General features: G+C 38.6%; 1 long non-coding RNA gene and 1 pseudogene across 2 annotated transcripts in view; both read left to right on the top strand.

The window, feature by feature from the left end:
• The window catches only part of LOC120365325 (uncharacterized), a 91,883-nt gene extending 80,024 nt beyond the window's left edge, over positions 1-11,859 (top strand). For both annotated transcript variants that reach the window (XR_005580302.2, XR_012512157.1), the window contains exons 2-3: positions 7,744-7,935; positions 10,769-11,859. This is a non-coding gene — a long non-coding RNA (uncharacterized LOC120365325). The remainder of the gene's footprint in view (positions 1-7,743; positions 7,936-10,768) is intronic.
• A 4,944-nt stretch (positions 11,860-16,803) lies between these two features.
• LOC101052190 (replication factor C subunit 2 pseudogene) lies at positions 16,804-17,956 on the top strand (annotated as a pseudogene).
• The last annotated feature ends 8,744 nt before the right edge of the window (positions 17,957-26,700 follow it).

Here is a 26,700-nt window from a genome sequence, read left to right on the forward strand (position 1 = left end):
AGATGTTGGCATGGATATGGTAAAAGGGAACACCTTTACACTGTTGTTGAGAATTTAAACTAGCACAGCTACTATGGAAAACAGTGTGGAGATTCCTTAAAGAACTAAAAGTAGCTCTACCATTTGATCCAGCAATCCCACTCCTGGGTATCTACCCAGAGGAAAAGAAGTCATTATTTATTGTGTGTAAACACCTATCTTTTTAAAAGATAATGTTCATGTTCATGTTAAAAATGAACATTTGATCATGTTTAAAATGTTTATCATGGTTAAAAATGAAAAACCAGTGAGGGTCTATTCCTTTTTTAAAGATATTTGGATATGCATCTTTATAGCAGCATAATTTGCAATTGTGAAAACATGGAACCAGCCCAAATGCCCATCAATCAACAAGTGGATACAGAAAATGTAAATATATATGATGGAATATTAATCAGTCATAAAAAGGAACTAATTTTATGGTGGATCTATGTCACAGTTCAAATTCAGTGTTCAATGACATACTATCTAAATGTACAATAATCTATCTAGACTCCTAAATGAGACCAGAAGAAAAGAAGAGTGCACTGGTAAAAAGAGGGCTAAGGTTCTCCAAGAACTGAGTTTGTGTTCCAGCTCTGTCACTTAGTATTTGATGGGCAATTTATCAAAGGGAAATTTACATACTCTATTTTAAATCATGGTTAGTGAGGGAATAAGCATTAGTCATCAACAGCATCTATTATAGAAGTTACTCAATATCTTGCCTGAAATCCTTTGAACATAGGTAGGCCTCTAAATAGTCCATTTAAACTCCAGTTATTTTGGAAAATGATTATCAGATTTTAAGTCTATCAATGATAAATTCATTCAGCACTGAATACATATATATTGTGACTTATGAATAGATGCAAAAATTTGTATTCGAAATGTAAGACAGAAAATACTCATTTTTAACATGTTAAAACCAATGGGGGTCTATTCCATGGATGAATTAGAAATTTAATACAAATGTGAATTTATTTTTATAATTTACTCTTAGAAATCAGTCTCTGTAAGGCAGCTGGAGCTCTCTTCCTGTCTAAGGTGTTGAGCCTACAATGTTCCAAGTTTTGTGACAGTATTAGGTTCACACCCATGGAGGGGTATATGCTGTTCTCAGCTATTTTTGATGCCTTCCTCTCAAAATCAAATTCAAGATAGAGGCACAGAGACCGAGAAGCCTAGGATGAGACAGAAAGTTTGTGACTGGCACATACTTGCCATACTTGCCTGGGGCCCAAGTCACCAGAAGCCAAAGTCAACTCAGGAAACAATCTATGTTGTCAAATGGCCACCCTCCAGTCAACGGGGCCTGCTGAGTCAAAAACACATCAATATTACAATTTATAAAGCACCACAAAGTTCTGTTACACACACTGACTCATTGAATCTCAAGATATGCAGGATGTAAATTATTGGGTCCTTGTTACTGGTATGGAAACCATAATTTAAAACAGATTACATAAATTGCCCATAGATAATCAAATAGTAAGTGATAGAGCTGGAACACAAACTCAGTTCTTGGAGGATCTTAGCCCCCTTTTTATCAGTTTACTCTTTTCTTCTGGCCTCATTTAAGAGACCAGATAGATCATGTACATTTAGGCAATAAGTCATTGAACAGTGAATTTGAACTGTGACACAGATCAACCTTAACATTAAGCTAATGCAAAATTGCAAAATATCCATTTTTTATTAGAAAAATTATTTGATAATTTCTTTTCTAAACCTAAGTGTTCAACTTACTTTTCCCTATATGCCTAGGGTCCTCAATCCAATAAAATTGCAATGACATTTGCTAAGTGTTTGGTTATCTGATGCTGCATAAAAAATTACCCCCAATCTGAGAGGCTTCAAATCGTCATAATCATCTCACAGTTACTCTGGGTTAAGATGCCAGTAGTTTGAAGTAATGTGACTGGGTGATTGTGACTCAGGGTAGGCATCTCTTGAGGTTGCAGTTAAGCTGCCGTCCAAGCAACAGTCACATGGGGCTAGAAGACCCACTGTCAGGATCATTCATGCTATTGATGGGAGGCCTGTTTCTTGCTGGCCCATGTCTGCCCATCTCCGTTCCTCACCATGCACCGCTTGAATGTTCTCGAGACATGGTAGCTGGCTTACGCTGAGCAAGAAATCCGAGAAAGAGCAGTTAAGTGTTGCTAGCTAGCATTCTTTTACAACCTCGTCTCAGAAGTGACATGCCATCACTTTGGCCACGTTCTTTGATCCCACAGACCAACACTGGTATGATGTAGGAGAGGACTTCACAAGGGTGTGAATTCTAGGAGGCGGGGATCATTGGGAGCGCCCTGGACGCTGGCTATCACACTAAGAAGCATACAAATGTAGGGGCATTTTATTCCCTTTGTTGCTCCTTAGAGGCAGAACAGGGGATATGGAAAGGGGATTTTTTTTTTTCCCTTGCGTTTAAGAACACAATTCAATTTACCTACTATTATGTTATCTTTATTAGAATGAGCTCAAAACAGATACTAACATAGAATTGATAAGACATTAAGATCCCATCTCTATACTCAAAGAGCTCAATCTAAAAAAGCAAATATACCAAAATATGTAAATCAAGAGAAGTTCAGTAAGAGCTCAAAAAAGTATAAGGGGGTTCATATAATGATGGTAAGCTGCTGTTTACCTGCAGAAGAATAAGACACAATACCTAGGAGAAGTGGCATTTGATATGAGCCATTTGAAATAAGAAGAATTTCAGAGGAAAGATGAGGGCAAAAAGAAATCAAGAGAAAGGAGATAAAAGACTCCCAGGAGGGAAACTTACCAAGAATCTTTGAATCAGAAATTCTGGTAATCACAGCTTCACAATTATGGAAGTCCAGCAGGGAAAACAAGTTGTATGTAGTTTGACGTTAAAGTAGCTCTTTGCAAAGCCTCTGATAGGAGCGTACCCAAAAAGAAAGAAGAAAAGGATGTCAGACTCAACTTCCTGCTTCAATTTCTCCAGTGGCTTCCCACTGTCGGCAATAAGTTAATGTAAACTCCTTAGCATTGTCTTTAAGACCTTCAGTCTGGACTGTACCTTGGGAGCCTTATTTCTAACCCCATCCTGCCTCCAGGCCCCCGATGATGCTCCAGCCTCCCCATCTCCTCATAATCCCAAGATACACCAGGGTGGGTCCCAGCTATACAGGCATACTTTCTCACCCATTCTGTTTATTCTGTATGGAATAGCCTGCACATCTCTTCTTCACACCACTTTCTCCTTACCTTTCCACATTCAAAGGTCACTTGGCCTAGAAAGATTTATCCCACTGTCCTCTGGGTCCATCCTCATCCCAGCTGTAATACCATTGCTATACATGCACTCACATCTGGCATAGCATGTACTCTACATAACTGATTCTAAAAGGAACATTCAAATCCTACCACTGACAGCATGATATAGTTTAATTGACATATTTTTTCCTTGAAAAAGGAAAGTAAGAGATAAAATAAATCAGTGGTGCCTTAAACTTGACAGAATTTACTCCTTTGTATATTTATTTCTTCCTTGAGACTAAAAACACCTTGTGATAGGGAATCATTTATTTTATATCCCCATTGCCTGTCACGTTGCCCTGTATAATAAGCTCCCCATGAATGTAAGAGGCTTTTCCTTAAATAGCTAAAGGAAACATCACTGCTTTCTATCTAGTTCCAGGAAGAGTGACCCTGATTATCCATGTCATTTCATTTAAAAAGGTCAGCAGAAGGTGAATCAAAATTCTATGACCTGTTGACCTAAAAACTATGACCCCCTTCCTTTCATGTCATGTATCTCTAAACCATCCTGGAATTAAAAATCCCAAATCTCTGGGCAGGACACCATCATTTTTAACAATGGACTTAGAACTATAAATATATGTAATTGATAAAATGCCCTATCAATGAAGTCAGGCCTAAAGTCTAAGCTTTAATGTTTATTAGCATGTAACCTTTGATAGTTAACCATTTTGAACCTTAGTTTTATCTTCTGTAAAATGAGGGTAGTACAGCTCACCTCTCAGGGTAGTTGTGATGCTGCTGAAAAGACTGGAGGAGCACCAGGGTCCTTAGTCTCCTGCTGGTTTAGATAAAATGACATGAACACACGTGGAATGGTTTTAACAGAAAGTTTAACAAGCAAGCAAGAAGCTTCCCCATATGGAGACAAGAGGGAGGGAGGCTCCAAGACAGAAACCCTGTGTGTGATAGAAAAATGGTTGGTTATACTGGAGGCTGGGGAAGGTGGTGTCCGATTTGCACAGGGCCCAGGGGATTGGTTTGACCAGGTGTGTCATTCACATAGCCCACAAAAAACCTGGTCCTCCCACCTTAGTCTTTTAATATGCAAATGAGAGCTGCCATGATGTCCTGAACAGAGGGAGTTATCTGGAGGTAGCCAAGACACTTGGTACTCATGGTGACAAGAAGGCAGGAATCGCCATATTGGGCAGACCCGGTTTCTAATGGCCTGTATTTGCATATCAAAGCTTGCCAGCCTGGCCCTTCAGGCTGCCTTTCTGTTAGAAAAGAAATGGTTTGGGGGTTCTTATGACAGGAAAATTACCACCAAGAATGTTTACCCCCTCTAGCTACCTAAAAATTATTTCTTAATAACTCCTGTATTTGTTGTTTTATATTTGTTAATGGAGTTGATCCTTACATCTAAGGTGGGGCTGAGGTATAGGAAGATATCCAGTTAATTTTAAATCATCACTGTATCTCCATCACCTGGCACATAACAGAATGAACCACAAGAATAATAAGAGTCCACAGGATCAGGTGAGCAATGTGGGCTTAGAAATCCATACTAACATTGTATTAATTGGGCATTGAGGTAATTGCCCAAATTAATGATGTTAAAATGCAGTGGACAACAATCCTTGTGGAGGATTTATTCTGCTTTGAATTTCTCTTTCTCTCCATGTATGGTTCAGTCATCTGAAGTTTGGATCAAGTTTGACCTATTGTTTTTGTATTGGCCACAACATTCTTACCACAAAAACATGGAATTTATGACAATTTGACCATATCTTTTTCCTCATATTATTTTGGGAACCAGACTGTTGCTTTGCTTCCAGGCATTATAATTTGACATGTACTCCACAACAATCTCTAGCCCCCATTAGCTCTTAGTAAGGCTATTTTATTTCTTTTAAAACGTTCTCATAGATTTCACAACTCTCTTTTGAACATTCTCCAAAAACTCTAAATCCTTAAGTTTGCTTAACCATATTTCTCTTTCTCTTCTATTATGCATTTCCCTATGTTGAGAAGTCTTTGAGAAAGCAGGAAGTCCCTCTACCAACTGATGAATACTAGGATAGGCATGGGTGAGGAAGGCCTTCTACAGGTCATTTGGAACTATGGGAGCAGGGCAGTAGGTAGAGCAGAAAAGAAAGGAAGTGAGAAACAGATAAGAAAAGTCAGAGAACTGGGGGAAAGAAGAGCAACAATTCTGATTTATTGCCATGCAAAGAAGGAGAGATTAAGATGAGGAGGGGATGTTTTAGCTGCCTTCCATATCCAGAGGATGAAGTGAGAGGATAAAGATCTAGTTTACACAAAAGTTTAAAAGCCAGATGCAAAATCCAAATCTTCATCATATACTGATAAGCCCTACCACATTAGTTGGAAAGAAAGTTCTAGACGTCAACATGAGAAGAGGTGAAAAACCCCTTTGATCTTTCATAATCTAGAAACAGAATCCCAGAACAATAAAACAGACAACTAATCCTATTATTTTCTGATCTTTTGGCTCCTTTGGATCGTTGTATAAACTTAGCTACTCTGTGGGGCCTAGTCCTTGTCCTAATAGTCCATGTGGTTGAATGGCTGCCTGATCCAAATGCTTTGATCACCCGGGAGTCTTTTCTACCCTTTTTATAGACACAACTTTCAGAAATACTTTCTCCAAAAGCAGTGTGGTTTGATAAACAGGTTTAACTGCCATAATCACCAGGCATTTGAGTGCAGATTAATTCATAGACCCAGATAATAGATCTTGTTCTGTCACGTTTTTAGCCAAAAGTTGAAAGCTTTGAAGAACGTGGAGAAACTATGAAATTTTAATAGCCTTGGGGTACAGAAACTTAACACAAAGAAATAAACCTCATTCATTCAAAAACTATTCATGGCCTTGGTAGAAAGATTGTTGCCAAATTCTGTGATTAATGACAGTTGTTGAAGAAAGCTAGGAGAAAAAAGGCACCAAATGTTCTTGAATTAATCAAAGACAGCAATTTGAATAAATGGTCCTAGAGTCCACAGTAAGTACTTGGTCAAATGAACCTCACTATTACTTTGAATTGTCAGATTTCACCTTCATCCTGAAAAACAAAGCAAAACAAAAATGTCTGACTCAACATTACTGATTTGATAGAGAATGTATCCGTTGTAAAAGGGACTCAAAATCTGAGCATTGTGATATTTAGGTATTCTTGCCTGAGGAAGGTCATTTCACTGTAAGCTTCTGAAAAAATAAGGACTACATATGATTGGTAACTCGTTCATAAAAAGGATAATGATATGGTTTGCCTGTGTGTCCCCACCCAAATCTCATCTTGTTGCTCCCATAATTCCCAAGTGTTGTAGGAGAGACTCAGTGGGAGATAACTGAATCTTGGCAGCAAATCTTTCCCGTGCTATTCTCCTGATAGTGAATAAGTCTGATGAGATCTGATGGTTTTGAAAATGGAAGTCTCCGGCACAAGCACTCTCTTTGCCTGCTGTGGGGAACGTTCCCATGTAGGACCCCCAAAAGACGTGGCTCTCACTATACAGTGAGCTTGATCCCAAACACGGTTTCCTGCTGGAGACAGTCGAGCTATGGGAAAGAAGGAACTTAAAGATGACTGATCAGTTTCTAATATTAACCACGATATCATTTGGGCCTAAACTATGCGGTGTTGCTAGACTGAGTGACTCCATACCAGCAACCAGTTTCTGCTTTTAACTTTTATGACTCTTTCTTTAAGAATAGCTTTAACCTTTTCTTTACTTGCATGACTGCCTTCTACCCTAGATAATGGTTTAACTGTGGGGAACCCTACCATGTGGATATTTGCAAAGCAAATGCCACTCTATGGATGGCTTTGATCCCAGGCACAGAGACGCCTGAATAGGGGGAGTTGAGATAAGTTGAGTCAGGAGCAGACAAAGGAGAATCTGGTAAAAAGATATTCTGATGAGCAAAACCAGAAAACCTTTTCACATGTGAGTTCTAAAACAGGATCAAACCAAAAATACCTGCAGCCATGAGGAATAATGTCTGGATGTAAATAAGCTTTGTGATCACAGGAAATTCTATTACTTTTTACAACCACTGATTGTGTATCTGACTTCTCTATTGTATAGGCCAGGTGTCCCCAGACTTTTTACACAGGGGGCCAGTTCACTGTCCCTCAGACTGTTGGAGGGCTGCCACATACTGTGGTCCTCTCACTGACCACCAATGAAAGAGGTGCCCCTTCCTGAAGTGTGGTGTGGGGCCAGAAAAATGGCCTCAGGGGGCCGCATGCGGCCCATGGGCCGTAGTTTGGGGACACCTGGTATAGGCCATGTAAGGTATAGATTTGCATTTCCTCTTGCAATGACGTAAACCAGAGCAGAGAAAATGTATTTATTTCAGGCCTTTGAAAAATAAATTTGCTGTTTTGGGCACTGCCTTCTCAGCCCTCCAGACCCCGCTTTCTGTCTCTATTTCTTTAAGCGCACTCTCTCTTCCAGGTATTGGGACCCTCTTACAGGTCGAGAGATCCCTGGCAGACGTGCCGTCCCGACTGCTGCCGACAGCCTGCTGCCATCCACGTAAGATGTGACTTGCTCCTCCTTACCTTCTGCCATGATCGTGAGGCCTCCCCAGCCATGTGAAACTGCAAGTCCAAAAAAATCTATCTTTTGTAAATTGCCCAGTCTCAGGTATGTCTTCTTCAGAAACATGACAACAGACTAATAGAGATAACATGACAAAAACAGGAATAAAATGAATGAAATAAAGGACTCATATGAACTATTAAACTAAAAGAACATCATCAACTTTCTGTAACCTAGACAAAGCCCGTCCACGATGGGCCAGTTCTATCAGTGATAAGGCTGATGGGAAGGTTCAGAAATAATTGTACTTTTTCCTCCTCACATTTCTTTGGAATCTTTTGAAGAATACAAAAATAAATTCTTTCTTAAAAAAAGAAGGGGTTCTCAAGCCCTGGACCAGTACCTGTCCATGGCCTGTTAGGAACAGGGTCATACAGCAGGAGGTGAGTGGCAGGCAAGCCAGCATTACTGCCAGAGCTCTGTCTATTATCAGTTCAGTGGCCACATTACCTTCTCATAAGAGCCCAAACCCTATTGTGAACTCTGCATGCAAGGAATCTAGGTTGTGCACTTCTTAAGAGAATCTAATGCAATCCCCAACCCACCCTGGTCCGTGAAAAAACTGTCTTCCATGAAACCAGTCCTTGGTGCCAGAAAGGTTGGGAACCACTGTTATAATTCTTCAACAGGTAACCTGAATTCAGCAGCTTGTGGTTATAGCCTGCTGTATGGCAGAGGAAAAGGATGGATGGATGGATAGATAGATCAGATTTTAGAGCTTTGATTAAATACCAACTTTATAGAATTTGATTTCTGAGCTTGAGCTTGCACCATTCTTAAAATCATCAGCTCTACTTACATGCTAGTTTTTAAATTTGTATAACTTCACCTTTAATAAAATATATATATTAGTTATTTTTCAATGTGGATTTTATGTGATAAGTGTTCAGATGTAAGGATGTTATCTGTATCCCAAGTAGCTTGCTTTCCCTGAGTGAACATTTATGAATCCTACTATGTTAATTCTATTTTAAACTTACTAGATCCATGCTGTGACTAGAAAATAGTTATGTTAATATAAAACTACTCCCATTTAAAAGTAAATGAACATTTAAAAAAAATACTCCAGTAAAGTACTAAGTCATAAAAATATTTTCTTGACACTTGTTTCTAAGATGTATAACATGCTTTAATCTTTTAAAAAATACAAACATTCCTTTATAATATATGAAAGAATTACAACAGTGCGCTTTATATACTTGAAACTAATAGTTCCCATCCTTTCTGCTCTTCAAAGAATGGAAATTAGACTGCTATGTTTTTCTTACTTTTTTAGCAATGTAACTGAACATGATTTGCATATTATCCTAACTCTCATTTTGGATAATCAAAATACAAAAGTGTTTATATACACATAAAAAATAAAACTTATAAGGTATGTATATGTGTATGTATATATGTGAAGCCCAAAAAGTCTGACAGAGTGGGAGAGACATGCAGCTCCAATCCCAGTAAAACAAACCATATGGCTAATTAAGTATCTATTCTAGTGATCTCTCTACTAATTGCTAAAAAAACAGCTAATCAGCTATTAATTTGGCATTCTGCATGCTACATCTTTCTCACCTGTTGTTGAGATTAACTCCATGATTTTAAGCTTTTATTTGTAGACTTGGGTTTCTTGCACTTTACAGACTTCAAAGTCCATGAAGCAAGCAAATTAAAAAATGCAGCTCTATAAGAACACTGCAGGTTATAAAAGTGGTCCAAGAAGTTTCGCTATGTTTTCCTTGCAATGTCAGAACAGGATGAAAAGCAAATTTGAGGCTATGTTTCTTTCCTTGGAAGAACAATATCTATATCTATATAATATATTATATTTTATATATATATATATATTTGACAGGGACCCCTCTCTTTTTACCCTTTGTTGACTTACCACACTGTCAAACCAAGCCTTGCTCTTTTTCCCAATCACTTCTTCGTGAACCTCTCCCACAAGAAGTGGATGTGAAATGTAGATATTCAAATTTCCACCATTTCGGAAACCACAACGCTTCCTAAGAGAAGGAAGAAAACATATAAAATGGACAAAAAGTCTGATCTAGAGGTGCTTAATTTAGCAGTCACAGAATAGGAACTCCTCATTTCTATATTTTGTATAGTTACAAATATTATATAGCATAGGATGAACATTTAGTAAATATATTATCCAGTTCACTCATTATCAACTAAATATTGAATCTGAACCATGATGAATTGATTTAGGACAAATACAGGAATAAAATGAGGATATTTAAGCGAAACTTCATTCAACTCTATTGTTTAGTACAGAAATACTATGATTTGATGAAACAAAAAAGTTGCTTTCAAACATAGTTTTACATAGTAACTTAGTATAAGTGTAAGGTATATCAATAAAATAAAACTCTGGGTTTATTATTTTTGAGTTATAAAACCTGAATAATAATTTGGTTTCTCTTTTCACTTTTTAAGTAATAATAATTTTATTATAAGGCCTGGTTTGGCTGTAGGCAAAGAATTGAATACTTGGAGCCAAAAATAAAAGTGGTATGTTGGCTCTCATCACTTTCCTATAACTCATGAATATTAACATTTTCCAGAAGATTACTGCCCTTGGGGATTTGGGCACTTCCTTTTCAAATCTATTGTTATATGTATTATTTTTCCTTTCATTGAAAGAAGGCAATCAAGATTGTTTAATTCAGTTTAAGAAAAAAAAGACACCTCTTGCCAAGTTTCTTGAACCCCATTGTATACATGCAAGCTTAAATTAGACCAAACAAAACTATTTTTAAATCCCATATTAAAGACATGACATTATTGTATGGATTCCAGTAAGTGCTTCTAGTGTGTCAATTCTCTTCCTAAATGACATTCTCATTTAAGTTATTTGTATTTATCTCTGTCTTCACAGGTTGCTCACACTGAAACCCAGCTCCCTTTCCCCTGGTGCAAAGAACGGTGGTTTCTCCAAAACTGAAGTCGGACATTATCTGAAGTATCAGATCCTCCAGAAAAGGGACCCGAAGCCCTCTTTGTAATTTCTGCATTAGTGTTGCTCTCCTGACAAGCAGGAAGTCAGCCAAGGAGTGTCTTTAAATGGAAGCTGTGCACACGAGGAGCAAATGCATTAAAAAGTTGCTGACGGGCATGAAATGCTTTGATGTGAAGATGGAAAACTCCAAGCAGGAAGGATTTTAAGCTTTTTTGAGTCTGATTGACTCTGTGGTTTCTCAGCACAGTTATTCCATGGGCTAAAATAAATGCAGAAATGGTATTTTGAGATCACAGCTGCAGAGGGGATTGTGGTGAATTTCAATGAAAATCCAGTCGAATCTTGAGGTTCAGAGCTTAAAAAAGGAAAGGACATGAGGGAAGTAATACTGTTGCTTGAAATTCATTGCTTTTGTCCAAAAGAAACTCCCCTTTATTTTTAGGAGAAATGTCAAATCTTTGCAGTGTGGTAGATGCTCCCACAAACGTTTCTTCCCAGATAGGAGATAAATGTTGGAAAGAAGCAATTTACTGAGTATGCTGATAGAGATGAAGTTCAGAGACAGGCAAGCTTACACAAAAGTAATGATGTTTTACATTTTATCTTTACAAATGAGTTTCTTATAGTGGTCAATGGCAAACAGTTTCATACAAAGCTTGCTTCAATAGGCAATGGTTTGGTGCCAATATGTTAGCTATTTACTTTGACCACCGTATGCATGAAGGAGAATAAAAATTAAGAATACTCAAGCGGAACCTCCAACATAAATATCATTTTCCACAAAAAGTGATATAGGGATAGACTAAGGTTAAATGGGACCAGATATATGAAGAGATCTCAGAAATGTTTGCACAATAATGCAGATACTCATTTTAAATAGAGTTTTAATGAGGAATTAAACAAAGTAGAATAAAATCCTGAGCAAGAATGTGTCCTTCTGAGAATCTGGATTTTGAATTCTGGCTCCACAGAACTTGTCAGATATATGACATTAAACAAGATACTTCAAATTATGCACCTTCGTTCTCTCAGCTGTAAATGAAAATTTTACTAGAACATTCTTTGAGATCATGAAAACCGTATTAATATATATAAAGCTTTTTGCATCGTATATGGCAACTGGTAAGCACTGAATAAATGTTATCATTAGTAGCAGTGTAGAATAAAAAAAAGAAAGGCAAACTATAAGTTAGGCATCTGACTCTGAAACTCGTTAAATTCCCCAGAACTTATTCTGGCCATCTGGAAAACGAAAGGGTTTATGATCGCTGGGCTAGATGATCTCTAATCTTCCTTCCAACTTAAAAAACATTGTTCAAAAACATGTAATAGGAGCATGCAACATTTTTAAGCAGAAGGCGATGTTTTAGCAGAATGTTTTTACAGACGCTTAATCACTTTCACAAAAATGTGTTTCATGGCCTGCACTTGCTCCTCAAACAACTCCTGTTGGGACTTCACCTGCTCCTGTTCCACTGAAGTAGCACCTGTCAGGGCCACAAAAATTTCTATGCTGTCAAGTACAATTTCTTTAACCTCTTAGTACTCCCAGTAGCACTTGACACACCTGAATCTAATCTCTCCCCTTTCTCCACTCACCAGCCAGAGTGCCTTTTTTTTTTTTTTTTTTTTTTTGACAGTCTCACTTGGCCTTCCAGGCTGGAGTGCAGTGGCACCATCTTGGTTCACTGCAACCTCTGCCTTCTAGGTTCAAGCGATTCTGGTGCCTCAGCCAGACACCACCATGGCTGGCTAATTTGAGTATTTTTAGTAGACATGGGGTTTCATCATGTTGACCAGTCTGGTCTTGAACTCCTGACCTCAGGTGATCTGCCCACCTCAGGTGATCTGCCTGCCTCAGCCTCCCAGTGCTGGGGTTATAGGCATGAGCCAGCACACATGGACCAGATTGTCTTTTTAATAAACACTTTATTTTACTCCTCTACTTAAAATCCTGAAATGGCTTTCCATGAAATTTGTGATCTAGACACATTTGATCTTATTTTCTACTATTTCTTCTTGTTCTTTGCAGTCCCTTCAGCCACACTGGCCTTCTTTCTGAACTTCAAATACCCCAAGCTTCTTCCTTGGACTGGTTGGTACCTTTGCTTAGAATTATCATCTTAAATCATGGCTGGCTCCTTCTTGGTATTGTTTCAGAATAAATGTCTCCTCCTCAGAGAAGCCTGCCTGATTAAATAGTGCCCACTTCACTTAGTCTACCTTGCCCTGTTTCATATTCATAATGAAACTCTCTTATTTTTACCATGTCTATCTCCCTCAAAGAAGCCCCATGAGAACTGGGGTATTATCTGGCTCAACGCCAAGGAAAGGGTCTCAATAAATATTTACTGAATGAAAAGATAAAAAAGCCAGTTTCCCTTGCATCGTGTCTAAAGTGTTCTCTGCCTTCCCTAAAGTTTAATCACCCATATTGTCAGTTCTACTTATTTGATATCACACATCACCCTGTATTATAATTTTTTTTCCCACATGTATCTTCTTTCTGTAATCATCAGATACTTGTAGGATGAGACTATGAGATATTTCAGGTGTCTCACAAGCCATGAGGTCTTGTTCACAATTGTTCACTAGATGTATGTTAAAACATCTAAAAAGAGACAACTGACTAGTAATTTAATTTTTTTTTTTTTGACAAAAACCTAAATTATGCCCGATTGAATAGTCAAAAGGAAGAAAGCAAAAGAAAAAAGTACTTAAATGTTTCACTGAAAGTATGTCCATCCAATGGTTTACATTTTCCTAGGCAGTGGGAAAAGAATAAGAGTTGGACTTCAGTTTCTAAGTGGGCAACCCGAATTGTTTTGGTTCTTTAACAAAGGGATTTGTGGCCAGGCACAGTGGCTCATGCTGGTAATCCCAGCACTTTGGGAGGCCTAGGCGGTGGATCATCTGAGGTTGGGAGTTTGAGACCAGTCTGACCAACATGGAAAAACCTCATCTCTATTAAAAATACAAAATCATCCAGGTGTGGTGGTGCATTCCTGTAATCCCAACTACTTGGGAGGCTGAGGCAAGAGAATTGCTTGAACCCAGAAGCCAGAGGTTGTGGTGAGCCAAGATCGTGCCACTGCTCTCCAGCCTGGGCAGCAAGAGCTAAACTCTGTCTCAAAAAAAAAAAAAAAAAAAAAAAAATGGATTTGTTACTTATGTTAGGAACAACCTCTCTATAGTCTAAATAGAGATCTAAGGAAATGTGATCTAAGGAAAATCTAGTTTTGGTTGAATATATTTTACTTTACATTTTACGTACCTTATTACTGAGAGTACTCATAGGCAAAGATTCCACTGTCTATGATGAAGTCATTTGTCATTTGTCTCTTTTGGGCTTGACACTCTGCTGGGACTCCTCACCATTATACTCATTGGTTCAAACTCCTCAGGAGGCCCTACCAGACTGTTCAGGATTGTCTTTATTTACATATAATCTTATCTCTTATTCTCTCTCCCCTCAAGATCCTCTTTTGTCCAATCCCCAACAGACACACATTCAGCTCCGGACACAACAAAAAATGCAGGCTCCCTAATGAACCCTGCCACCATCCCCTCTACACTGTTCTCTCTTACTAACACATCCTAATCTCTTACCCACCCACCCAGGTAGCCTGCCTTGCCCTGTTTCATATTCATAATGAAACTGTCTTATTAACTCTTCCCTATTAGGTTTTTACCAAACCGCAGTTACTTTTGCACCAAGCTAATAGATCATCTTCTCTAGCAGGCCTTCCCTATCTCACCTTCCTGCCCAGGTTGAATCAGGCGCCATCTATGGATTCTCATAGTACCTGTGCTCACCTGCCATAAAGCACGTATTACATGACTGAAATTTCCTTACCCAAGATGAAATAAATAATTTGAACAGCCCAATTCATTTTTTAAAGTCTTATACTAGGCCATAATCTGAAGGTTTATGCTCCCTCCTCAAATTTATATTCTGACATTCTGACCTCTAAGGTGATACTATTATGAAACTAAGACTTAGTGCTCTACTGTTCCTGATCTTAGGAGGAAAGCATTCAGCTTTTTGCCATTAAATATAATGTAAAGTGTAGGTCTTTAGTACATGAGTATATGTTCTTGATCAATTTTAGGTTTTTTTTTTTTTTTTTTTTTGGTGGTGGTGTTTTGTTTTTTTTTTTTTTTGAGACAGAGTTTTGCTCTTGTTGCCCAGGCTGGAGTGCAGTGGCATGATCTCAGCTCACTAAAACCTCTGCCTTCCAGTTTCAAGCAATTCTCCTGCCTCAGCCTACTGAGTAGCTGGGATTGCAGGCAACCGCCACCACACCTGGCTAATTTTTTGTATTTTTAGTAGAAACAGGGGTTTCATCATGTTGCCCAGGCTGATCTTGAACCCTTGACTTCATGTGATTCACCTGCCTCAGCCTCCCAAAGTGCTTAGATTACAGGCATGAGCCACTGTGCCCATCTTTTTTTTTTTTTAAAGTTTTAATTATGAATGGGTATAAAATTTTGTCAAATGCTTATGGTTATTTTTCTCTTTTAGCCTATTAATATGGCCAACTATATTAGCTGATTTTCAAATACCGAACCAGCCTTGTGTTCCTGGAAGAAGCCCACGGTTCTGCCCTCAGTAATACAATCAGTCCCCTTGGAAAAGAAGCCTGACGGAGCATGTTTGCCCTTTTCACCATGCGAGTACACAGTTAAAGGGCCCTATCCATGAGGGGTGGCCCCTCAGCAGACACCACTGGCACCTATCTTGGTCTTTCCAGCCTCCAAAACAGTGACAAATAAGTTTGTTGTTTCTAAGTTACCCCATCAGAAGTATTTTGTTACAGCAGACAGAACATAAAAAGACACCCTATAATACCAAAAACAGGCAAAAATGTAGGGAAAAAAAACGCTTCAAGCCAATGTACTTCATGAATATGCATACAGAAATCAGCAAAATATTAGCATATAGAATTTACAATATATAAGAGAATTATACTCCATGACACTGTGACCAAGTGAGGCTTATTCTAGGGATGCAAGGCTGGTTTAATATTTGAAAATCAATGAATGTCATCAACCATATTAACAGGCTAAAGAAAATAAATCACATAATCATATCAATGCAGAGAAAGTATTCAACAAAAATTGTATACCCATTCATAATAAACATACTAAGAAAAATAGGAACAGAAGAGAATATCCTAAAATTGATAAAGTGCATTTACTAAAAACCTACAGCTAACATTATGCTTAATGGTAGAAAGCTGAATGCCTTCCTCCAAAGATCAGGAACAGTACGAGGAGGTGACTCTTCCCACTCTAATTCAAAATGGTGCTAGAAGTACGACTCTGTACAATTAAGTCAAGAAAAAGAAAAGGCAGAGATATTGAAAGATCCTAAATTTGAAACATAAAACTATGAACTTGATGAAGAAAGCACAGAAAATCTTCGGATCTAGGGCTAGACAACTTTTAGATTTGATATCAAAAGCATGGTTCAAATCAGGAAAATTGATAAATGATGCATCATCAAAATTAAAAAACTTTTGCTCTGCAAGAGATTCTGTTTCTCTATTAGGACAATGAAAAGATAAGCTATAACCTGAGATAAAATATTTTCAAATTACATATCTGATAGATAAGCACATAAAGAACTCTTAAAAACTGAATAGTCGAAAAGTTGAAAATCCAATTAGAAAATGGACAAAAATCATGAAGAATAATTTTGCTCAGCTGAAGATGATGTACATATGGCAAATAAAGTACCAACACCATTAACCAGTAGGAAAAAATAATACCACAGTACAATATAATTACAAAGCTCTCAGAATGGCTAAAAAAAAAAGCTGATTACACCAAAGGCTGGTGAGAATGTGAAACTACTGGATCGCTTGTACGTTTATGGTGATAATATAAAATAGGACACTGTGGAAAACTGTATGGCAGTTTCTTAAAAAGCTAAGCATGACGGCGTGAGAATGGAGGTGTAGGCCGGTGGTGGTGGCGGAGCGGGCCAGTGGGAGGCCCAGGACACGGACCCTGCCTCCAGCAAGGCCCCTGGCAGCCTGTCGGGAATGAAGACACCGTGAGCAGGCTAGAGGTCTTTGCAGGGGAAAGGAATGTGCCCAGTATCATCACTGCGGGCCCACCAGGAACTGACAAGACCACACGCATTTTGTGCTTGGCACGAGCTCTGCTGGATCCAGCACTCAAAGATGCAGTGTTGGAACTCACTACTTCAAATGACAGGGACAGTGAGCTGTGAGGAGTAAAACTAAAATGTTTGCTCAACAAAAAGTCACCCTTCCCTAAGGCCGACATAAGATCATCCTTCAAGATGAAGCACAGCATGACTGGGCGAGCCAGTGCCCTTGCTTGTAACGCTTCGGTTAAGATCATTGAGCCCATTCAGTCCTGCTGCGCTGTCCTCCGCTACGCGAAGCTGACCAGCGCCCAGATCCTTGCCAGGCTGATGAATGCTATCAAGAAGGAGAGGGTGTCCCACACGATAACAGCTTGGAAGCCATCATCTTCACCGCCCACGGAGACATGAGGCAGGTGATGAAAGACCTGCAGTCCACCCTTGCAGGATTTGCCTTCATTAACAGTGAGAATGTGTTTATGGTCTGTGTAGAGCCCCACCCACTGCTGATGAAGGAAGTGGTCCAGCACTGTGTGAACGGCAACATTGACCAAGCCTGCAAGATTCTTGCTCACATGTGGCATCTGCGCTACTCCCCAGAAGGTATCATTGGCACCATCTTTCAAGTGTGTATAACTTTCCAAATGGCAGAACACCTGAAACTGGAGGTTATCAAGGAAATTGGATATACTCATAAAAACAGCAGAAGGCGTGAACTCCCTTTTGCAGATGGCAGGCCTCCTGGCCAGGCTGTGTCAGAAGACAATGGCCCCAGTAGCCAGTTAGAGCAGAGACTTTGCTGACTGACTTACAGGTGCCCTATCCTGAGATAAAGGAGCTGCGGTCTTCTGATAGGGGAAAATGCTGCCTTCGGCTGGAACCAGCATGACTGCCCTTTAAACTTCCGTGGTGGGCCAGACGTGGTGGCTCACACCTGTAATCCCAGCACTTTGGGAGGCCAAGGCAGGCAGGACACTTGAAGTCAGGAGGTTGAGACAAGCCTGGCCAACATGGTGAAACCCTGTCTCTGCTAAAAATACGAAAATTAGCTGGATGTGGTGTCATGCACCTGTAATCCTGGCTGCTTGAGAGGCTGAGGCAGGAGAATCCCTTTTTCCCAGGAGGTGGCAGTTGCAGTGAGCTGAGATCGTGCCCTTGCATTCTAGCCGAGGTGACACAGAGAGATTCTATGTTAAAAAAAAAAAAAAAAAAAAAAAACTAAGCATGTAAACACCATACAACTGCAATCCTGGGCATTTATCCCAGAAAAAAATAAAATATTCACAAAGAAATATGTACCTGACTGTTTATAGCAGTTTCATTCATAATAGTCACAAACAGAAAACAACCCATGTGTCTTTTAATAGGTAAATAGTTAAACTGTGGTACATCTATACCTTGGAGTACTACTTGTCAATAAAAAACAAACAATTGCTAAATAAAACAACCTGGCCAAATCTCCAGAAAATCATACTGAGTGAAGGAAGTAAAAACTCCAAAGATTACACCTTATATGTAATTTACATTCTTGAAATGACACAATCACAGACATGGAGGATACTGGTCCCTAGACATTAAGGAAAGTGTGGAAGAATGAGGTGATAGGAGGAAATGTGTATGCCTGTAACAGGGCAACAGAGGCATCACTGTGATGATGGAAATGTTCTGTATCTTGAGTTTTTGAATATCAACATCTTAGTTGTGATATTGTGCCCAGTAGTTATGCAAGATATTACCACTGAAGAAAACTAATTAAAGGGTACACAGGATCTTTCTATTTCTTACAAGTACTTGGGAATCTACATTTATCTCAACATAAAGTTTCATTTTTAAAATTTTATCTATATTTTCTGCATCTTTAATAATGTGTCAACTAGAATTTAACTGTGTATATTTTTATGATAGAAATCTACCTTACCATGCATGCCCTTTGTCACTTGAGTAATCATATATTATGTGACTCAAAGGCACAGAAAGCCAATAAGTAAAGAAATAAGGTTTCTGTCTGTCTATTGATCTGGAGACAGGGTCTCACTCTGTTGCCCTGGCTGGAGTGCAGTGGCATGATCATAGTTCACTACAGCCTTAATCACCTGGGCTCGATCTCCTTCTGCCTCGGCCTCCCCAGTAGCTGGGACTACAGGTGCCACCACATCCAGCTAATTTTTTATTTTTTTTACTTTTAGTAGAAATGGGGTCTCACTATGTTGTCCAGGCAGGTCTCAAACTCCTGAGCTCAAGCAATCCTCCTGTTTCAGCCTCTGAAGTGCTAGGATTACAGGTGTGAAGCACTGTGCCCAGCCATGTTTTTTTGTTGTTGTTGTTGTAGTTGGGTATTTTTTGTTGTTGTTTTGTTTTTGAGACAGTCTTACGCTGTCACCCAGGCTGGAGTGCAGTGGCATGATCTTGACTCACTGCAAACTTGCCTCCCAGGTTCAAGCAATTCTTGTTCCTCAGCCACTTGAGTAGCTGGGAATACAGGTATGTGCCACCACAACAGGCTAATTTTTGTATTTTCAGTAGAGATGGAGTTTCACCATGCTGGTTAGACTGTTCTCGAACTCCTGCCCACCTTATTTCAAAACAGAAATTTTCTAACCAAAAATATACTCACAGATTGAATTCGATGGCCCAGAAAAAAAGTGAAAGTATAATTGCCTTTATACTACACTGCAATAGACCATAGGATATTTAAGACTTTAAATGGCTTGGTGTTTCAATTAAATTGTTTATATTCTATGCAAACTTGTATTAGTGTTAATCCATTGGCAAACACTGACTAAAACTATATAAGTGCTATTTATTAGGAAAGAAAGAAGTGTACTTCTCAAATAGATGGAAAAACATTCCATGCTCATGGTTAGGAAGAATGATTATCATGAAAATGGCTATATTGCCCAAAGTAATTTATAGATTCAATGCTATCCTCATCAAAGTACCAATGACCTTCTTCACAGAATTGGAAAAAACCACTTTAAACTTCATATGGAACCAAAAAAGGGCCCACATAGCCTAAACAATCCTAAGCAAAAAGAACAAAGCTGGCAGCATTCTGCTGCCAGACTTCCAGCTATACTACAAGTCTACAGTAATCAAAACAGCATGGTACTGGTACCAAAACAGAGACATAGACCAATGGAACAAAGCAGAGGCCTCTGGAGCAAAACCATACATCTACAACCACCTAATCTTTGACAAATCTGACAAAAACAAGCAATGGGGAAAGGATACCTGTTTAAGAAATGGTGTTGGGAAAACTGGCTAGCAATGTGCAGAAGCAGAAACTGGATCCCTTCCTGACACCTTACACTAAAATTAACTCCAGATGGGTTAAAGACTTGAATATAAGACCTAACACCATCAACACCCTAGAAGAAAACCTAGGCAAAACCATTCAGGACATAGGCATAGGCAAGGACTTCATCACTAAAACACCAAAAGTAATGGCAACAAAAGCCAAAATAGACAAACAGGATCTAATTAAACTTCAGAGCTTCTGTACAGCAAAAGAAACAATCATTAGAGCAAATCGGCAACCAACAGAATGGGAAAAAATGTTTGCAATCTACCCATCTGACAAAGGGCTAATATCCAGAATCTACAAGGAAATAAAACAGATTCACGAGAAAGAAACAAACCCATCCAAAAGTGAGCAAAGGATATGAACATATGCTTTTCAAAAAAAGACATATATGAAGCCAACAAACATACGAAAAAGTGCTCATCATCACTGGTCATTAGAGAAATGCAAATCAAAACCACATCAAGATACCATCTCATGCCCGTTAGAATGTTGATCACTAAAAAATCTGGAGACAACAGATGCGAGAGGATGTGGAGGAATAGGAACACTTTTACACTGTTGGTGGGAGTGTAAATTAGTTCAACCATTGTGGAAGACAGTGTGGTGATTCCTCAAGAATACAGAAATAGAAATTGCATTTGACCCAGCAATCCCATTACTGAGTATATACCCAAAGGATCATAAATCATTATATTATAAAGATACATGCACACCACGTATGTTCATCGCGGCACTGTTGACAGTAGCAAAGACCAGGAACCAACCCAAATGCCCATCAATGATAGACTAAACAAAGAAAACATGGCACATATACACCATGGAATACTATGCAGTCATATTAAATGATGAGTTTGTGTCCTTTGTAGGGACGTGGATGAATCTGGAAACCAGCATTCTCAGCAAACTAACACAAGAACAGAAAATCAAACATCACATGTTCTCACACACAAACGAGTGTTGAATAATGAGAACACATGGACACAGAGAGGAGAGCATCATGCACTGGGGTCTGCCGGGGGGTGGGTTAGGGGAGGAATAGTGGGAGGGAGGGTGGGGAGGGGTAACATGGGGAGAATTGTCAGGTATAGGTGATGGGGGGATGGAGGCAGCAAACCACCGTGCCATGAACGTACCCATGCAACAATCTGGCATGATCTGCACGTGTACCACAGAACCTAAAGTACAAAAAAAAAAAAAAAAGCGTATTTCTTTCTTCTAGTGTGAATCACAGTACAGCTAGGACGCATTAGAGCCCATCCAGCACAATTTTTTCACTTTAAGAGGTAATGGAGGTAGTTGAAAGTTAAATGTTGCATCAAAGATAATACAGCTAGTATACAACACACAAAGCCGCCTGCTTTGATTCTTAGATCTACTTAGAAGCCACAAATGCAGTAGCCTTTTACTAGTGTTACAAAACATAGCAAGAAGACTCCACTCTCCCTGACACCCAGCAATTCCAGGCTAGATCTGGGCATAGCTAATCCAAAAGGACATAAAGGATGTAAAGTCATCCTGGAGCTGGAGATCTAGCCTGGAATTGCTGGGAGGTCAGAGAAAGTGGAGTTGTGCAACTGTGCACATTGCCTAACACATACTTGAAATTATATTTACCCTCAGGACATCGGATTTGACTCCAATATTTTTATTGACTTTAATTAGCTATGTCCTTTATAAATCCTTACCTCTACTTTTCCCTTTGCATATGTCAGGCTAATCTCAATTATCAGTTACCCGGAGAGGAAGAAAATACTTTTTGTTTGATCTTATGTTTGTGGTCACTAACAGCAGCATTAAAAATTAAAGTACAACAAAATATATAAGATTACAGAATCCTGGGAAAATAAAACAGGAATGTGAAAACAGATCTAAGAAGATACACCTCTGGTAGAGAGCGTCCAATCTCTTACCGAGCTTTTTTATGTCATTAGACTTGTCCTACAGGCTAAAAAGCTTCATGCTGATGATGGCCCCAAATACTTTTTTCTTCCAATGATGGCAACTTGCAAAGTTTATCAAGTTGTCCTACAACATTCTGTTGTCCGTTAATGACGTCTTAATGCTCATTGGTACACAGTACACTATCTGTAAATTTTAATACAACCATGTTATTTTCAACAGTACTTGTATTTTCCTCCTATTCTGGCATCAGGTGAAGCCAACCAGGCAAAGGAAGCTTTCTTAAATCAACACTGGGGCGATTCTGCTCAGTCTGAGTGTGAGATTCTTTGCTAAAACAAAACAAAACAAAACAAAACAAAAAAAACTTTACCCAGGTGGGCTGTGTAATTCAACTTTGTTAAGACACTAAAGGATTGAGAATGGTAAAGCATGTTATGGGAGTACAGGATACACAAAGTTTACTACGTATTTGATTTAAACAATTATTTAGGTGTAAATAAGAAAATACAACTTACAATGGGTTTGTGGGATATTATTTAGAATTTGCTCTAAGGAATTTGGGACGACTACAACCAGAGCCTTGGTTCCAGTCTAGCCTGGAGTCCCTTCCTTGTGTCATCCAAGTTCACAATTTGCCTCTGTGTGTTCGGTGTAGCGTCGGTCACAGTTGGGGATAAATTGGGATTCAACGATCACATTCTGAATACCGGCCCTTGTTATATGCAAAAATGTTTCTAAATCTGTTATTGCTTACATAGTAAATGAATTGGATTAGGAGGTCATTATTAACAGGACTGACATCTATGGGCCTGTCTGGCAGACAGGATGCAAAGAGACAACAGAGAGCCTCAAGGAAACAACAAACAAAAATCTAAATGAAACAAAAACATCTGGCCATAAAGATGGAGAAGACGAAGTCTTTTGAAGCAGATTTGTAAATTAGAGCGAGCAGTGGGTCCAGGAGCAGTGGGAGTCCCACCCACACCCCATAACAGTCCTTCCTACCATCCCCATCCAGCATTCTCGCCTACCCTGACAGGGAAAGGACCGCAGTGAAGGGCCCAGTCCTACTATGGGATTTCTCCTTGGAGCGCGCTGGTCATGAGAAGTGAATGGAGTTTCTCTCCCATTCCCCCACAGAGGGAGAAGTGCCCTGGGGGGTCGGTGAATCTGAAGGTTCAGCAGCAGCAGTTGGGGGAGATGGTGGAAAAGGGCGAGGCAAGCAGCAACAGGAACTGAGAGCCAGCCTGACCCTCACCCCAATGCACACACACCAATCACCTGGGGAGGCTTTCTCCTGGACTTCCTCCTAATCCAAGGTGCAAGGCCCGTATGTTAAAATATTAGGTATTGCTCCCATTTTGTCTCACTATTGAGAAATGCCTGAGACATCCTGCTTGGGGCCAACCTCCTCTCTCATCTGTGCTCTCAGTCCCTCTGCTCTTTCCTTCTGGTTGGTGCTCTCTGAGCAGCTAACTCTGTTTTCTGATTACCCTGAAGTGAGTTCCTAGTTGGAATCCAGGTGGAAGAAAATTTAACTTACAGCCAAAACTTGGACTCCTTAAGGTTTCGCACATACAAGTGATGCAAGGATGAATAAAAAGAAAACCATTTATTTGGTAACTAATGGTTATTTTTATAAGAGATAAATAGCAATGACTATTTTTGTTAAAAGCTGTACTTGATTAGTTCTTACTAAATTTAAATATGGAAAGTATTAGCTCATCCAATATAGTAAATCTCATGTGGACAATAAGTAGTTCAGAAACAGATTGACCATATTGAAATAATTAGTAACCTAATTCTTTTAAAATTATTAATAACTGTGAATATTCTCTTTTAAAAATTCATAGCCAGGCACGGTGGCTCCTGCCTGTAATCCCAGCACTTGGGGAGACCAAGTGAGTGGATCACTTGAGGTCAGGAGTTTGAGACCAGCCTAGCCAACATGGGAAAATCAAATCTCCACTAAAAGTACAAAAATTAGCTGTGCGTGGTGGCACACACCTGTAATCCCAGCTACTTGGGAGGCTGGGGCATGAAAATTGCTTGAGCCAGGGATGTAGAGGTTGCAGTGAGCCAAGATCATGCCACTGCACTCCAGCCTAGGCAACAAAGGAAGACCCTGCCTCCAAAAAAGAAAATTTTCTAAACTTTTTCATAACCATTTTATACTAACTCTCGTAGCAATACCATTATACAGATATTTCTATCATTACCCATATTTTGTACCTCAGGAAACTATGTATTCTGTGAAAGTAAAGATCTTGGAAAACTTTTTCTAAGGCTAGACTGGGTGCCTGGGCTTAGAGCATTCAGCAAGTAGTTGGTAGAACCAGTAGCTGAATCAAGGACTTGAAAGTTTATTATTAAGTTTAAATATTAGAAAAATTATCAGCTATAAATACTGTGAAGAATAATTATTAATAAGCCTGACATTTTAATAAATGCCATAACTCTTTGTATTTCAAATTTCACTTTTATTATCAGCTGAATAAAATATTTTTTGATTCCCTAGAGAGAAAATTAATGAATATTTCTATGTTAACCATAAAAATAACAACATTCTACAAAGTAAGGTTTAGAATGGCATTTCATCAGAAATTAAATTGAGCCAATTAATGTGAGAGGACTTTTATTTATTCTTTATGTATTTTTTTTTTAATGTAGGAAAGAATTCAATTAGCTTAAACTCTTATTTAGAAAAGTAGAACATTGCCTGGTAGATCCAGATCAGAGTTTATTTCTTAAGAAAATATGTATGTATAAGGGTTGGAATATCTGATTAGCAATTCATAAACCTTTTGCAGAAATCCCTGTCACTTAAACATAGGAATACATGTGTCATCGTGGCCGGGTGTGGTAGCTCACGCCTGTAATCCAAGCACTTTGGAAGCCAAGGCGGGCGGATCACCTGAGGTCGGGAGTTCAAGGAATACATATGTCATTCCTTAGGACTTAATAGTTACATTAAATGAAATACATTTGCCTGTTTTTCCCTTTTTTTTTTTCTTTTTTTATTAAGTCTGAGTTCTAGAGAGACAATAAGGCACAACTGTTTCACACTGACCTAGGTAAGCTATGCCTTTGGACTTCATAACAGGCTGTCCTATGATTGATTAAACATTCTCAGCCATTCTCAGGAAAGGATTTTTCTGATCCTCCATAACCAAGCTTTCAAAAGATGCTGACATGCCACGGTCCTCACACTTAGATTCCATATCTTTGTTGCTGATGTGGTCCCAAAAACTTACTAATAATAAAAATTTATGGCTCTAAATATTTGTTGTCTTTGGCCACAATGCTGTTCTCTACCCAAATTTGTCATTGTCAGGATCTGAGACTTTATTAAAAGAATGGTTGAACAGCTAGAAAGGTGGTATTATTTGTTAGATTGCTTTATAGCTTCCAAGACTATGGATGAATAGTTTTGAAGGAATGAACCACAAGCCTCCTCCTGGCATATCTTAAACTCTTATATAGTTGAATGCTATTTTTATATTACCCATAAAAGTGTCATCTAAATAGCTTTTAAAAACTTTATTGGCGGAAGTCATATTTTAGGAAGTATTTGAATAATAGAGTGCTTTTCAAACTAGAAGACCAAAGAAGGACATGAAGAAAAAAATGGTTCCAAGCAAAGATTTAACTTGAAAAAAGCATCTAAAGCTGGAGTAGAATTATCAGGGAAGGATTGCAAATATATTTACTTAATACAAGTGGTCTTGGATGCAGATAAGGAATTTATAAATTAATAGGGATAAAAATATTGTTTAAACACCCTACACCCTTAGTACTTTGCATAAACTATACCCATTCCTTTTAGTTTTGTTGTGCATAGCACTGGAAAGAATGGAATGGAAGGAGACAATTGAGTTCACTTAAGTATCATAAAATGATACTTGTAGTGCTTCTAAAATAGATAACTGTTTTACAGTATAAGTGGCAGCAAACAAACTCCACAAATAGAAGCATGAAATCCATTTGAAATAGCTAAATCAGCCAAAATTTGTGTTACTAACTTGAAATACATTCAATCATTCTGTCAAGCACATATTCTCTTTATTTTCTTGACTTGGCTATTTGAAGGAAGATGTAATCTTCATGGTTTTTATTCTTTTACACTTGAGGTATTAAAATGGGGCTCAAACTAAGTATTCACATATCTAGAGACAGTTATTTCTCTTAAAATGTCTCTTTTCTTAGTTAAAAAATAATTCACATTATAGTCCAAAGTTGTTAATTCATACATCAACTCCTAGTCAAGAATGCACATATTCTCTTAACATATCAGAAGCTGTTTTAAGTTTTACAAACAACCATCCAGCACAATTAAAGATTAAGCTCTTGCCTTGTCTGTCACTATTAATGACCACTTAAACTATGACAAAAATCATAAACAATAATTCCAATTTAGCTCTGAATTTCAAGGCTCAGTACATTTTATTATATCTATCCTAGGAGTTTTCAGATTTAGAAGTTCTTCCTTTATGCCTCTTATTCAGTTTTTATAATTTAGTTGTTTTT

This window comes from Saimiri boliviensis, chromosome 10 (assembly GCF_048565385.1).
Source record: "Saimiri boliviensis isolate mSaiBol1 chromosome 10, mSaiBol1.pri, whole genome shotgun sequence".
Lineage (NCBI taxonomy): Eukaryota > Metazoa > Chordata > Mammalia > Primates > Cebidae > Saimiri > Saimiri boliviensis.